Genomic DNA, 14,034 nt, shown 5'->3' with positions numbered 1-14,034 from the left:
ATTCAGCTTTCATATCTTTTCTTAAGTATACAACTATACCATTCTTCTTTTCCATAGCAGAAGCTGCAAAATGTTGACCAAGTTTTGAGTTGATCAAATATTTTTGATCAGTTGACTTGATATGAGTTTCTTGCAAACAAATTACATCGTTCTTAAACTGTTTAAGATAATGAAATATTTTCTTCCTCTTCTGTGGAGAGTTCAGTCCGTTGACATTCCATGTTAAAATCTTAGTTGTCATCTTTGGTTGGTTGAAGCATTTTTAGAGCTTCCTGCACGGCCTGTTTAACCTTAGGTCTAGCTCCTCCCACTGCTTCCAGATTTGTTGTTGTAGTTCCTTGATCGATGGCCGATGATTGTTGATGCTGTTGCTTCTTAGCTTGTTTCTCCATACGTCTAGTAGTCATGCGGCTAGGTCTTGGTTCCATAGCACCTTGCACTTCTAGAGAAGAGAGATGCTCCATCTTGTCTGGTGGTTGTATAGTTTGCTGTCTATCCTGTCCTTCTTGTGGTCTTTCTCTAGGTCCAGATGGTGCAGGGTGTCCGGCCTTCAATATATTATAATAAAAATCTCGGGCTTTCCATACAGAGTTGAGGCGGTACCTTTGCTTATCAAATGTAAATATGATGCCGAATGGTGCATCCCATCTATACTGTATCTGACGATTTCTGAGTTCTTCGACCAAAAAAGCGTAGTCTCTTCTGGCTCTTAACATTTGAGGTGGTATCTCTTTCAAAACAGCCAGGTCTTCACCGCCAATTTGAAGCTTAGTGTTATAAGACGCTTGCAGTACCATATTTCTGAACTCTCTTGTAGTAAAATATATAACGATGTCTCGAGGAAGCTGCTTCTGCTTTGCCAGCCAGGAGTTAACGCGGTAAGCTTTGTCAATTTGCCAGCCTTGGTTGGTCCCTGGTCTTCCCATCAGGCGGTCAAAAGCTTCCGATAGGATCTGTTTCAGGTTCTCCTGTTTCTCCTCACGCAGCCCCCTTACTCTTAATGCGAACTCCATTTGTCGGTACTGTATCATAATAATTTCTTTTTCAGCATTTTCCACTTTTTGTTCCACCACCTCTGTTTTCAATGTCAAGTTAGCATTGGCATCATTAAGAACCTCTAGAGTATCTTCCACTCCAGAAATATGTTCTGTTAATACAGTTACAAGACTCAGCATGTCATCTCTAATTTTATCAACCTTAGCCTCAAATTCTCATACAACTCCTGTTTAAGTCCTTTTATTTCACTTTTAATTTCACTTTTAATTTCTTCTTTCATTTCTTTTATTTCCTCTTTTCCCTCCTCTCTATTATCTCTAAATTTATCTTCCATTTTAATTGTCTGTGCATTAAGAGCCTCGCTTAAATTACTCAGGAAAAATTCTTTCGTTAACACATCCCCAGCAGGGGGCGTAGGAAGCGGAGGCTGCAGCTTTGTGCCAGGCACTGAGGATGTGCCCCTGGAAGTGGAGGGTGACGACTTCAAGTTAATATTTGGTTTTGAGGCCATTTCAAAATTTGTCTGCCTGCAGTTAATAAAACTCTATCGCCTAAATATGCAGCTTTAAGTAAAGAGGCTTTTATTTTGAAGTTTAAGGCTTGGCAAAAGTTTCAGTGAGTAAACATTGTAACAAGACCGTTCAACAGATTCGTCACCATTTAACTTCCAAATAAGCAAAGTTAATGAAGGAGTAAAATTCTTCTATTGTGAAACCAAAACATATGATAAGCTATCTCTTTTGTTTTGAATTCTTTTGAAGTCTTGTGAGAATTAGCAAAAAGTGTTCGTTATTACCGGAGAAACCAGCCTGCTCGGCGCCATTTTAAAAGCCTCTGAGTAAATAATTTTTCGGAGGAGAAAAAGAGAAGAAGCTAAAATGTTGATAAGCAATTATTGTCCTCGCAGTAAACGGATTCAGCTCGTGATAAGATTAAATCAAACAAAACTTAGAGCAGAGTGGGAGAGACCTACTTTGTCCTGCACAAGGCAGTTTGAAGTTCCCAGCACGGACAGCCGTTCTGCCTTGGGCTAGCCCCCTTTCCTTGCAAGCACAAAAGCTGCAAAATCGAAGAGCATTTGCCAGCAAAACAGTTTCTTCTTTCCCTCTTGCCTGAAGGATAAGAAAACCTGATAAGACGTCAGATGGAAGATCCTCTAAACAGGTACGTAGCCAGGAATTCGGAGGCAGCTGATTTTTTGCTGCCTTCACCAGTAGGCTCCTCCCAGGAAGTCCGGAATTTCCTCAGACTTAAAGGTAAAGGTAAAGATTCCCCTTGCACATATATGCTAGTTGTTCCTGACTCTAGGGGGCAGTGCTCATCTCCGTTTCAAAGCCAAAGAGCCAGCTTTTTCTGAAGACATCTCTATGGTTATGTGGCCAGCATGACTAAATGCCGAAAGCACACGGAACCCTGTTACCTTCCCACCAAAGTGGTCCCTATTTTTCTACTTGCATTTTACATGCTTTTGAACTGCTAGGTTGACAGAAGTTGGGACAAATAATGGGAGCTCACTCCATTACGTGCCACTAAGGATTCGAACCACTAAACTGCTTACCTTTATGATTGACAAGTTCATTGTCATAGCCACTGAGCCACTGCATCCCATTCTGTAGAGATGATTGTATTTAAATGCCAAAGCAGGGCGGGGAAGGAGAATATTAATTTTAAATCATCCAGAGAAGCCCATTTGTACTGGCAAAGCATAAACCAAGGTAGAGAGAAGACCAGCTTGCTTATGCTCACAGCCACAGCAGCCAGTATGATCTAGCTTTGTCATCCCAAATTTCATCTGCGGCAGCTAAATGAGTATGATGAAGCTTCACAGCTCAGCACATTTCTTTCATTGACACTGATGAAAAATCATTTCATAGTTGTGCGGGGTGCACTGACAGCAAAACTTGCATGAAAACCTCTGAAGAAGAGGAAAGGTCTAGGCACCATGAGGCTGTCTTTAGCTTTACATTGCAGCTTGGTTTCAGCCGGTGGTGGGATTGAAATAATTTAATAACCAGTTGTCAGGTTGGCTATCCTGAGAGGCGTGGCTCATCCCTGTCCTCCAGTTCTCCCACACTTGCGGGATGATCCTCCCGCGACAGCCAATCTGACATAAATCAAATCACTCTTGCACACGCCTTATTTTCAGAGATAACAAATGAACACCCTTTGTGTGACTACCCAAAATGCTTTAGATTAAAGGAAATAAATTCAGATGTAATCTTTGAGGAGCTCAGTACTTTGCAAGTTCCACTGGGAGAGATGAAAAATGGGAGCCAGTGACACTCAGTGTTTGAGAAAAATGACATATTATTAACACAATGAGGGAAGAAAGCCTTTGGCTACAGCTCTGCTTGTCATTCTGACTTGAAATAACATAATGAACCCACTGAGCACTTCCCTTATCAAGATGCTGAGTGACATCTGCTGAACACAATTTTCAGAATCAAAATCTGCAACTGTCTTTGGCTACAATAGGGCAATTATACTTCTATCCCCTGGCTTTCCACCTAGCGTTCTTCCATATTGTTTGCTGTGGCAGCAAACAGTGACAACATCAAGCTGTGTTCAGGCAAGGTAAGAAGATAAACCTCAGGCACTTTTTCTGATCCTTTTTTAAATAACATGCAATTAATAAGCGACTTGTTTCTAACAAATATCAGGGCTCTTGCAGAAGAGAATATCTGCAGCTCAGGATTGAAGTATGGAGTCCTTGGTGGTCTGTGAGCTTGGTTGTTTGCTTGTAGACATTTCATTACCCAACTAGGAAACATCTTCAGTCCTTGTGAGTGTGAGATTTGCTCCTTTTTTATTTTTGAAAGACAGTAGCTTGCTCTGCCAAGTGTTAATGGAAGTGCGATTTTTCTCCTTAGTAGTTCCTTGATCCGGATATTTATTTCTCCTTGGTAGTTCCTTGATTAGGGTATTTCTCTTTAGTAGCTTCTGGATTATGATATTTTTCCTTGGTAGTTCCTAATTAAGGAATTGCAAAAGAGAAAACCACACCCTCACCAACACTGGCAGGCAATGGGGAAATTCAAAACATTTTACTACTGGTTCTGTGGGCGTGGCAGGGGAAGGATATTGCAAAATCCCCATTCAGGCTGTTTGCGCATGGGCGAGGAAAATGGCTGCCGGGTTTTTCGCTCGGCTTTTACATCAAATTTAAAATCTGAAAAAGAGTCTGTATTTGCACTCGGGAGCCAACCCAAAGGAGGAACGAGCGTCCGAACACCTAGCGACCCAGGATTGGCAGCGGGAACGGAAAATTTGATCAATCTGGGCTGCCAGTCCGAAAAAACGCCGAGCTCCGGAGAAACGCCGATCCTCGGAAAAACACCGAGCTCCGGAAGACACGGAGGCGCTGAGATACTGTTGGCTGTGGGCGCGGGGGCTGGCAGCGGTAACGGAGAATTACACCACTCCAGGCTGCTAGCCCGAGAAGTCACCGAACAGTTGTTGAGCTCTGGAAGAAGTTTTGGAGGAAGTTGAGCTACGGAGCGGTGGAATTGCGGGAGACAATTGCGGGAGACGCTGAGCTCTGAGGGCCTAGGGAAGCGCTGAGGGGTTTTTACGGGCGTTTCCGAACATCGCTAAACGCCGAACGCTACCAGCATTGTTGTTTTAATGGTAGGAACTGGGTGAGAACTATAAGAACGCCGTGGACTATTTGAGAGAGCTGGTGTTTTTTGAGGGAGAATTTGGGAGGCGACGCAGACGCTGGAACGCATTTCCTTCCCATTGCCGCTGTGGCTGGCATATGGTTGGCCTCCGACATTGTTGGTAAGGGAGGCTGTCTAGCGTCGACGAACATCACGTTGTACCCAAAAGAAGAGAACTGGTGTGGGAGGAAACTGCTCGAGGGGATTGAATTGAAGGAGAGAGTGATTAGTGACCAGAACATCTCCCCCTACCCTTTTCCATCAGAGACGGATATTCTTTTCCCCACCCTAGGACTTAACCTGGAAACAACATCAAGGGGATGGCTGGAATTGAATTTAACCACCAGACTTTCTTCGCCATGGTTAGCCCCCTGACTCCCTCTGTTACAGCTGCTGCCCAGATTCACCTTGTCCCCCATTCTCCCCCCTCCTTGGACGATATTGGTCTCCTTAGAGGAGCCCCTATTAAGGTGCTACCCCCCTCAGGAGAGGTGGAGGGCACCTTTGGACTATTACGAACTTAACACAGACGCTGTGAACCTGCGCAACCTTTTCTTATATTTCTTTTAATCGGTATGTTGAGTGCATGGGATTGCTTGAGATGACATGAATGATCTCACTTTTTTATTATTATATAGTTGTATTGGTGTTTTAACTTTTCCAGTGAGGACTGTTTGTGTGAGAGTTTGGGTATGAGTGATTCGGAGGACCTGGCGGGGTATGCGGGGGCCATCGAAGTGGTTGGGGGAACTATATCCACGGGAGAGGGTCGGAGCATCGCGGTCATAACAGGGAGAGGCAGATATGGCGGGGACTTTAGGGCAGGCCATCATCGGGGAAGGAGGGCTCGCTGTGTCATAGAGATCCCTCCTTCCGGCCCTAGGAGTCCCACTCCAAGGTCAGATGGCACGAGTAATCAGGACCCTGGTCTCAGGCTGCTGTCGCTAAATGCCAGGTCTGTTGTTCATAAGGCTCCCCTCATCCGGGACTTGATAACTGATGAGGGCGCAGACCTGGCATGTATTACTGAGACATGGCTGGGACCGGAGGGAGGAGTCCCCCTCGTTGAGATGTGCCCAGCCGGATTTCAGGTGCTGCATCAGCCGAGAGCCCAGGGAAGGGGTGGCGGTGTGGCTATTGTAGTCCGGGAGTCTTTAGTACCTCGTAGGATCCCTGCTCCGGAGCTTGTCGGGTGTGAGTCCCTGCTGGTGAAGCTGGACCTCAAGGGTCAAGTGGGTCTGCTGCTTACGTACCTGCCTCCCAACTGTGTTGCAGCAGCCCTCCCCTCGCTCCTCGAGTCAGTAGCCGAGCTAGCAGTTGAGTTCCCTAGACTTATGGTTCTGGGGGACTTCAACTTGCCTTCGCTCGGTGAACACTCTGATGGAGCGCAGGAGTTCATGGCTTCCATGACAGCCATGGGCTTGACTCAAGTAATTCGAGGCCCAACTCACTCAGCGGGTCACACGCTTGACCTCGTATTCCTCTCGGAGCAGTGGAGTTACGATCTTGGTCTGAGGGGTAATGAGATCATACCCCTGTCGTGGTCAGACCACTACCTACTGAGGCTAGACTTCCGGAGGCCAAACCCCCACCGTAGGGAGGAGGAACCGACCAGCTGGTTCCGCCCCAAGCGACTTATGGACCCTGTTAGGTTCCAGACGGAGCTTGGGGTTATTCCTGATACCCTCGCCCATAGTTCGGTGGAGACCCTCGTCGCTGCCTGGCACTCGGCAGCTTCGGGGTCTCTAGACCGGATTGCGCCACTACGGCCCCTCCGGGTCAGCGGCCCCCAGAGGCCTCCTTGGTTCACTGAGGAGCTCCGGGAGATAAAGCGCCGGAGGAGACGCCTAGAGCACTCGTGGAGGTCCGATAGGTCCGAGTCGAAGCGGGCACTTTTAACAGCATGCACCAAGGAGTATATTCGGACTCTAAGAACAGCAAAAAGAACATATATTGCCTCCTTCGTAGCGTCCGCCGAGTCCCGCCCAGCCGCCCTGTTTAGGATAACCCGCTCCCTCCTAAATAGGAGGGAGACGGGGGACCCCTTACAGGGTAAGGCTGAGGAGTATGTCCAGTTCTTGGCGGACAAAGTTGCCCGGTTTCGAGCGGACCTGGACTCCACTCCAGTAGATCCAGCCGGGACACAAGGGGAAGACTTGGCAAACCATCTCTGGGTTGAGTTTCAGGAAGTTGCCTCTGGGGATGTGGACAAGGCTATGCGAGCTGTGAGTGCCTCCACCTGTATACTGGACCCGTGTCCCTCCTGGCTGGTTGCCAGCAGCAGTGAGGTGACACGAGGCTGGATCCAGGCGGTTGTTACCGCCTCTCTTCGGGAGGGGTACTTCCCCACCGCGCTTAAGACAGCGGTGGTGAGACCCCTCCTGAAGAAACCATCCTTGGATTCAGCTGTCCTTAATAACTACCGTCCAGTCTCCAACCTCCCCTTTGTGGGGAAGGTTTTTGAGAAGGTGGTGGCTCTCCAGCTTCAGCGTACCTTGGAGGAAGCTAACTATCTTGACCCCTTCCAGTCTGGCTTCAGGCCCGGTTACAGCACAGAAACCGCTTTGGTCGCATTGACCGATGATCTCTGGAGAGCTAGGGATGGAGGCCATGCTTCCATCCTAGTTCTCCTTGACCTCTCAGCGGCTTTCGATACCATCGACCATGGTATCCTTCTGCGACGACTGCGGGAGATAGGGGTGGGCGGCACTGTTTTGCAGTGGTTCTCCTCCTATCTCTCGGACAGGTCGCAGTCGGTGTTGGTGGGGGGGCAGAGATCGTCCCTGAGGCCCCTAACTTATGGGGTGCCGCAGGGGTCGGTCTTATCCCCCCTACTATTTAACATATACATGAAACCGCTGGGTGAGATCATTCGGAGGCACGGGATAAAATACCACCAATATGCGGACGATACACAGTTGTATCTGTCCGCCCCGTGCCAACTCAATGAAGTGGTGGACGTGATGAACCGGGGTCTTGAGGCCGTTAAAGACTGGATGAGAGCAAACAAGCTGATACTCAACCCAGACAAGACCGAGTGGCTGTTGTGTTTTCCTCCCAAAAATTTGACCAACGTACCATCACTCAGGCTGGGGGGACAAAATTTATACCCCTCAGAAAGGGCCCGCAACTTGGGAGTCCTCCTGGACCCACAGCTGACTTTTGACCACCATCTTTCAGCTGTGACCAGGGGGGCATTTGCCCAGGTTCGCCTGGTGCGCCAGTTGCGGCCCTACCTGAATCGGGAGGCCCTCACAACAGTCACTCGAGCCCTTGTGATCTCCAGGCTGGAATACTGCAATGTGCTCTACATGGGGCTGCCCTTGAAGAGCACCCGGAGACTTCAGCTAGTCCAGAATGCGGCCGCACGAGTGATCGTGGGCGCACCACGGTTCGCCCACATAACACCGATCCTCCGTGAGCTGCACTGGCTACCTGTCGATCTCCGGGTGCACTTCAAGGTCCTACTCACCACCTATAAAGCGCTCCATGGTAGTGGATCTGGCTATTTGAGAGACCGCCTTCTGCCAATTACCTCCCTGCGTCCCATCAGATCGCATAGAGTTGGCCTCCTCCGTATTCCATCCGCCAGTCAGTGCCGACTGGCGACTACTCAGAGGAGAGCCTTCTCTGTTGCGGCTCCGACGCTATGGAATAATCTCCCCATGGAGATCCGTACCCTCACCACCGTCCAGGCCTTCCGCACAGCCCTCAAGATCTGGCTAGCCCGTCAGGCCTGGGGATAAGTTTTACTTTCGCCCCTCCCGAATGTTGAGTGAATGTTGTGTTTTACTGTTTAATTTATTCATGTTCACATTTCTTTTTGTATTTGTCCTACACTCCCCTTCCCCTTTTATTGTAAGCCGCCCTGAGTCCCCTCAGGGAAAAGGGCGGCCTATAAATGTACAATAAATACAAATACAAATACAAAAATTCCCAGCCCACTCCTGGGGAAAAGATACTGCAAAATCCCCATTCCCTCCCCACTCCTGGGGGAAGGATACTGCAAAATCCCCATTCCCACCCCATTCTGGGGCCAGCCAGAGGTGGTGTTTGCCGGTTCTCCAAACTAATCAAAATTTCTGCTACCGGTTCTCCAGAACTGTCAGAAACTGCTGAATTTAACTCCTGCTAGCAGGGCAAGCTAACACACACACACACACACACACACACACACACACACACACAAAATTTAATTGGTTAATGAAATGTCTGCAACCAAACAACCAAACTCAGAGACTACCAAGGCCTTCACAAATATCAGGGCCTCACAAATTCTATAAATGTTCATTTCTGTCGAATGAATTGCTTATCTCACTGGGCTGACAATTCAGTTCTCTGTTCACTGATCACTGGTGAGGTTCACCCAGAGATCATCTTCTGGTCTTTTCAGTGGACGCCTAAATAAACATCCGAACTCAAATACATAAATCCACCTAGACCCTTTATTGTTAATTTTGTCATCCAAGTCACTACTTAAAGCGGGCATTCCAAGGTCTGTGAATATTTGCAGGTCGGGTTCTTCAAACATTCGCTGTGCAAAACTGTGACAGCTGGTAGAAGGCCTACATGCTCTCTTCTTGTTTGGTTTTCTGATAGGACCTGTCAAGTACTGCTTGACTGTAACTGAATTTGTCACTCTCTCAGTGAGGTTATATCTCTTTGTACAATAAAACAAAAACAATACCAAAAGAAAATGACACACATTTCAGGGCTTGATTATAAGGCAGCATTGAATGTGAACAACAGGATTTATCCAATTGCTACAAGACCACACAAAATACAGCATGGAGCTCACTTTATGATTATTTTTGCTGGCTTCGTAAAGCCCGCAAAGCTCAGCTACACACAGAAAACCTTATTCCTATATTCAGAAGGAAGAGGAATGTTCCTAAATCTACCTGGGAAAAGAATGATTTGCTTCTTCTCATTGACAGCAGGTGGTTTGGTCTCATTTACACAATGCAACCATCTTATCTTGGCTGCAATTATTTTTATCAGAAGCAATTAATATACCGATAAGTAGTAAGTCCACTATGATCCTAAATTGACTAAACCTTGGCTAATTCTTGCATAATGGGATATGTATATACATATGGGATGAGAGTACTTTTCAGCATTTATTTCTGCAAAATAAAAAATAATAACAGGACAGTGCTCGCTTCAGCAGCACATTTACCAGAATTGGAACAATACAGAAAGGATTAGCATGGCCCCTGCGCATGGATGACATGCAAATTCGTAAAGCGTTCCATATTTTTTTAAAAAATAAAATAAAAAATAATAATACAGGATTATTTCAGGGAAACTCTAACAGGGATTCTAAATCTTCTATAAATTTTAGTTATATGTGCAATAGAAGTAAATGCTAAAAATGATGTAAAAAGTAATATAAGAGCAAATACGTGATTAGAGATATGCAAGAATGTTACATGATATGGAATATAAAGTTCAAAACCAAGTTACTATTTGATTCAGACTCACCGTAATTGCCAAACGGAAAATAAACCAAGCAAACACTAATTTTCATACTATTATTCCCTACTTCCACCATTTAACTGCTTCACAAAAAGTCAAAATTCAGAACTGTTATCCAACTTTATTTTATTTTAGGTTCTGTATTCTGTAGAAAAAATGCATAATTTGAGACCTGTTCCTAATAGGAGATTTGATAGCTTTTCCAACTCCTGATTCACCCTATATACAATCCTCATTCCAAATAATCTTTTTCAAAGGAGGAACAGCTTTTTTGTCTTGGAAAACTGAAGAGAGAGAGAAAGACAGAAAGAAAAACTATGTGTAGTAATTAGATACAGTGTAAACCTAATAAATTGGTTGTGACTTTTCTACTGATCAAAAGGTACTAGAAGGGTTGAACTTTTAGAACTTTTCCCAGTAATTACCACGCATACCAGGCAGCCCAAGATAGTAAAGCAACAATCTAAGATTATGGTGTTATTCAATCAGTCAAGAATAACTATAACCCAACACACTACAAAAAAAGTTGTTTATTATTCTGTCAGCCATAGAAGCTGTGTTTTTCAAGTTGGAGAGACTTCAGAGAACAATAAGAGAAATGAACATATAAAAGAGAGGAATACAGAAAGAGATTGCTATGCAGCCAGAATATCACTGTAGCATTGCTGAAGATTGTGTCAAAAGCCAAAATGTAATTCTCTTACTGCCAACCTGAAGAATTCCAATTACAGGATCAGATTTAAATACAGTCTGTTGAGTCTATTGCCAAGAACGTATCTTCCACATTGGAGAAGTCAATGACGACTTTAATACTATTGTAATATGTGCCGTAATCACTGCTCCCCCCTCTGCCTTACACTGTATGCAAAGAAACGGATTGGTTCACAATTGATCAAATTAGGAAACAATTCCCTTCTGCATGGAGAAAGGGGAAGAATTTCACCTCCTCCCACTGAGATGTAAAAGCAAAGAGGGTCGGTTTTCGCAAGGTCTGGCCTGCAATTTATTTCTGGACTTTCAAGGCTCCAGCGAGTGATACCCCACAGTCAGATGGTGATAAGAGCTGGCTGCGCCACGACAGCATTTTCATGACCTAGAAATTACCTTGGGTTTTTAAGAGCTGGAATTGCCTCCTTGGGAAGGGATTCAGAAGAGGATGTCTGCCTACAAGAGACACCCAGGCATTTTTTTTATCAACTCTTTAGGCTTCTGGTGTCTCGTGGTATCATATGTGAACAATCAAATCAGTTCTGATTTGAACGCTGTCACTTGGATTAGGGCTTATCTATCGCATGGTAGCACTGAGTTAGCAGGCCGCGGAGATGAATAGAAGTTCTGATTGCCGAACTGACAGCCTTGAAGATGAGTAGTGTTATTTTATCACATCCTTCTTTGCAGCATGTGCCACTGGGTTTCGGCTGTCATCTTTTTGAAAATTATCCAGCTTCGGAGTTAAGCCACAGTGCTTGGATCCACGGCACACAGCCCAGGAGCCTCTCTCTGCTGCAATCAGGACATTTCCTTCTTCTTCTATTTCTTCTTCTTCTTTTTTTTTAAAAAAATGCGGTTAGCTGCAGATTAATTGAACTCCAGGAAAGCGATCATCTTTTCTCGGTACATAATGCAAAGCTATTAACCCGGTGTGCTAAAACTGGGACTTCATTTCTTTAACTCAGCCCCTTTCACCTGTTTGGCAAGCTTGACACTGGCATTTTTAGAGACCCACGGAGAACGTTAGAGGATGATTTAAATTTGCCTCATTAACAGAATAATCCTCAGTACGAGGAAGTAGCTATTGTGTTCTTTGGGAGGGGGAGTAGGGGAGAAATGAATTCCACATGAAAGCTGCTTATAAAATAACAGATCTGCTGTAGAGCTGGGTTGCTAATTTTTATACTACTGGTTCAGGCGCGCTCCCGCATACGTGCAACGTTCCATGCGCAGAAGCATCCGGGAGGGTGGGCGGAGCCTCCCGCCACCACTACTACCAGTTCAGCTGATCCGGGCCAAACTGGCAGCAACCCACCTCTGGTCTGCTGCAAACTCTCTTTGCTCTTGCGTGTTCTTTTCATAACAACTTTTACTCTTATCCTGGCTCTGTTATAATTTTCTGGATAGTAGACATCTGTCCTGATCTAGGATGCAGCATGGATTTGTAGGAACTGCTTTTGATCTCAGGGCCTCATGACATCAGATAGAAAGGTCTTGTTCCTTGTGGCATGTTGCTAGAAGTGGGAATTGCAGCTCACCAATCTCCTCTACCTGAGCACCAGTGGTGGGATTCCAATTTTTTTTAATACCAGTTCTGTGAGTGTGACTTGGCGGGCATGGCATGGCTTGGTGGGTGTGGCAAGGAAAGGATACTGTAAAATCTCCTTTCCCACCCAACTCCAGGGGAAGGATACTGCAAAATCCCAATTTCCTCCCAATCAGCTGCGACTCAGGAGGCAGAGAATAGAGGGGGGCAGGGCCAGTCAGAGGTGGTATTTACCAGTTCTCTGAACTACTCAAAATTTCTGCTACCAGTTCTCCAGAACTGGTCAGAACCTGTTGAATACCACCTCTGCTGAGCACCACACCTTTGTGCATTTTTTCTGGGGTTCTCGAGAGTTGTAGTTCAAGGGTGTCTTTAAGGATAAAGTTTGCCTTTTCTTGAATCTGAAGCCTAGAATTAGAACTGGATAAGCTACTATTATGGATGAGCCACAATGGCACAATGGTTAGAGTGCAGTACTTAGCTACTTCTGCTGACTGCTGGCTGCCTACAATTTGGCAGTTCAAATCTCACCAGGCTCAAGGTTGACTCAGCCTTCCATCCTTCCAAGGTTGGTAAAATGAAGACCCAGTTTGTTGGTAGCCATAGGCTGACTCTGTAGGTTCCACCACAAAACTGCGAAGCCCTTATCCGCGCCGACATAAGTGCGGAGGGCAAATCCGTGCTGTCTGAAGCGCTAAGGAAAAATGTGACCCTACCGCGATGACATAATCGCAGAGGGCAAATCCGCGCCTTCCAAAGCACTCAGCACCCTAAACCTAACCCTAAACCTAACCCTAAACCTAAACCTAACCCTAACCCTAAATCTAACCCTAAACCTAACCCTAACCCTAACCCTAACCCTAACCCTAACCTAACCCTAAACCTAAACCTAACCCTAAACCTAACCCTAAAGCAAACCCCTAAACCTAACCCTAAAGCAAACCCCTAAACCTAATCCTAACCCTTACCTTAATTTAAATCAGCTTTCTGCCGCCACGCTGTTTTAAAGTACCCTTCTGTCGCTGCGCTGTTGTCGCGGCGGTGAAGATGTGCGGTGATGACGTCGCGGCTTTAGAGACGCGGTTTTATCACCGCTATTTTGACGAGCACGGTTTTGTCGTGCCACAGACTCTGTAAACCACTTTGAGAGGGCTGTAAAGCACTGTGAAGCAGTATGTGCTAGTCATTCCTGACTCTAGGGGATGGTACTCATCTTCATTTCAAAGAACCAGCACTGTCTGAAGATGTCACCATGGTCATGTGGCCCGCATGACTAAACACCGAAGGCTCACAGAACACTGTTACCTTCCCACCAAGGTGGTCCCTATTTTTCTACTTGCATTTCATATGCTTTCGAACTGCTAGGTTGGCAGAAGCTGGGACAAGTAATGGGAGCTCACTCCGTTATGCGGCAGTAGGGATTCGAGCTGCCAAACTGCTGACCTTTCTGATCAACAAGCTCAGCCACTGAGCCACTGCATCCCTAACCATGAAGCGGTATATAAGTCTAATTGTTATTCCCACTATCAGTGATAGGGATTATCTGTCAGGGCAACCAACCAAAACCACTTGTAGATAGGTCCCATCAGATATTTTATTGCTGATAACCTATATTACAAGAATCTTACCAGATTGTCTGCCTAC

At 45.9% G+C, this 14,034-nt stretch overlaps 1 non-coding gene across 1 annotated transcript; it reads left to right on the top strand.

The window, feature by feature from the left end:
• The first annotated feature begins 9,809 nt into the window (after positions 1 to 9,809).
• Positions 9,810 to 9,916, top strand: LOC116506874. Its single transcript, XR_004255088.1, has one exon. It is a non-coding gene; the product is annotated as a U6 spliceosomal RNA (small nuclear RNA).
• The last annotated feature ends 4,118 nt before the right edge of the window (positions 9,917 to 14,034 follow it).

This window comes from Thamnophis elegans, chromosome 3 (genome assembly GCF_009769535.1).
Source record: "Thamnophis elegans isolate rThaEle1 chromosome 3, rThaEle1.pri, whole genome shotgun sequence".
NCBI lineage: Eukaryota > Metazoa > Chordata > Lepidosauria > Squamata > Colubridae > Thamnophis > Thamnophis elegans.
The sequence above is the reverse complement of the archived record's forward strand: the minus strand, read 5'-3'. Positions and strand labels throughout refer to the sequence as shown.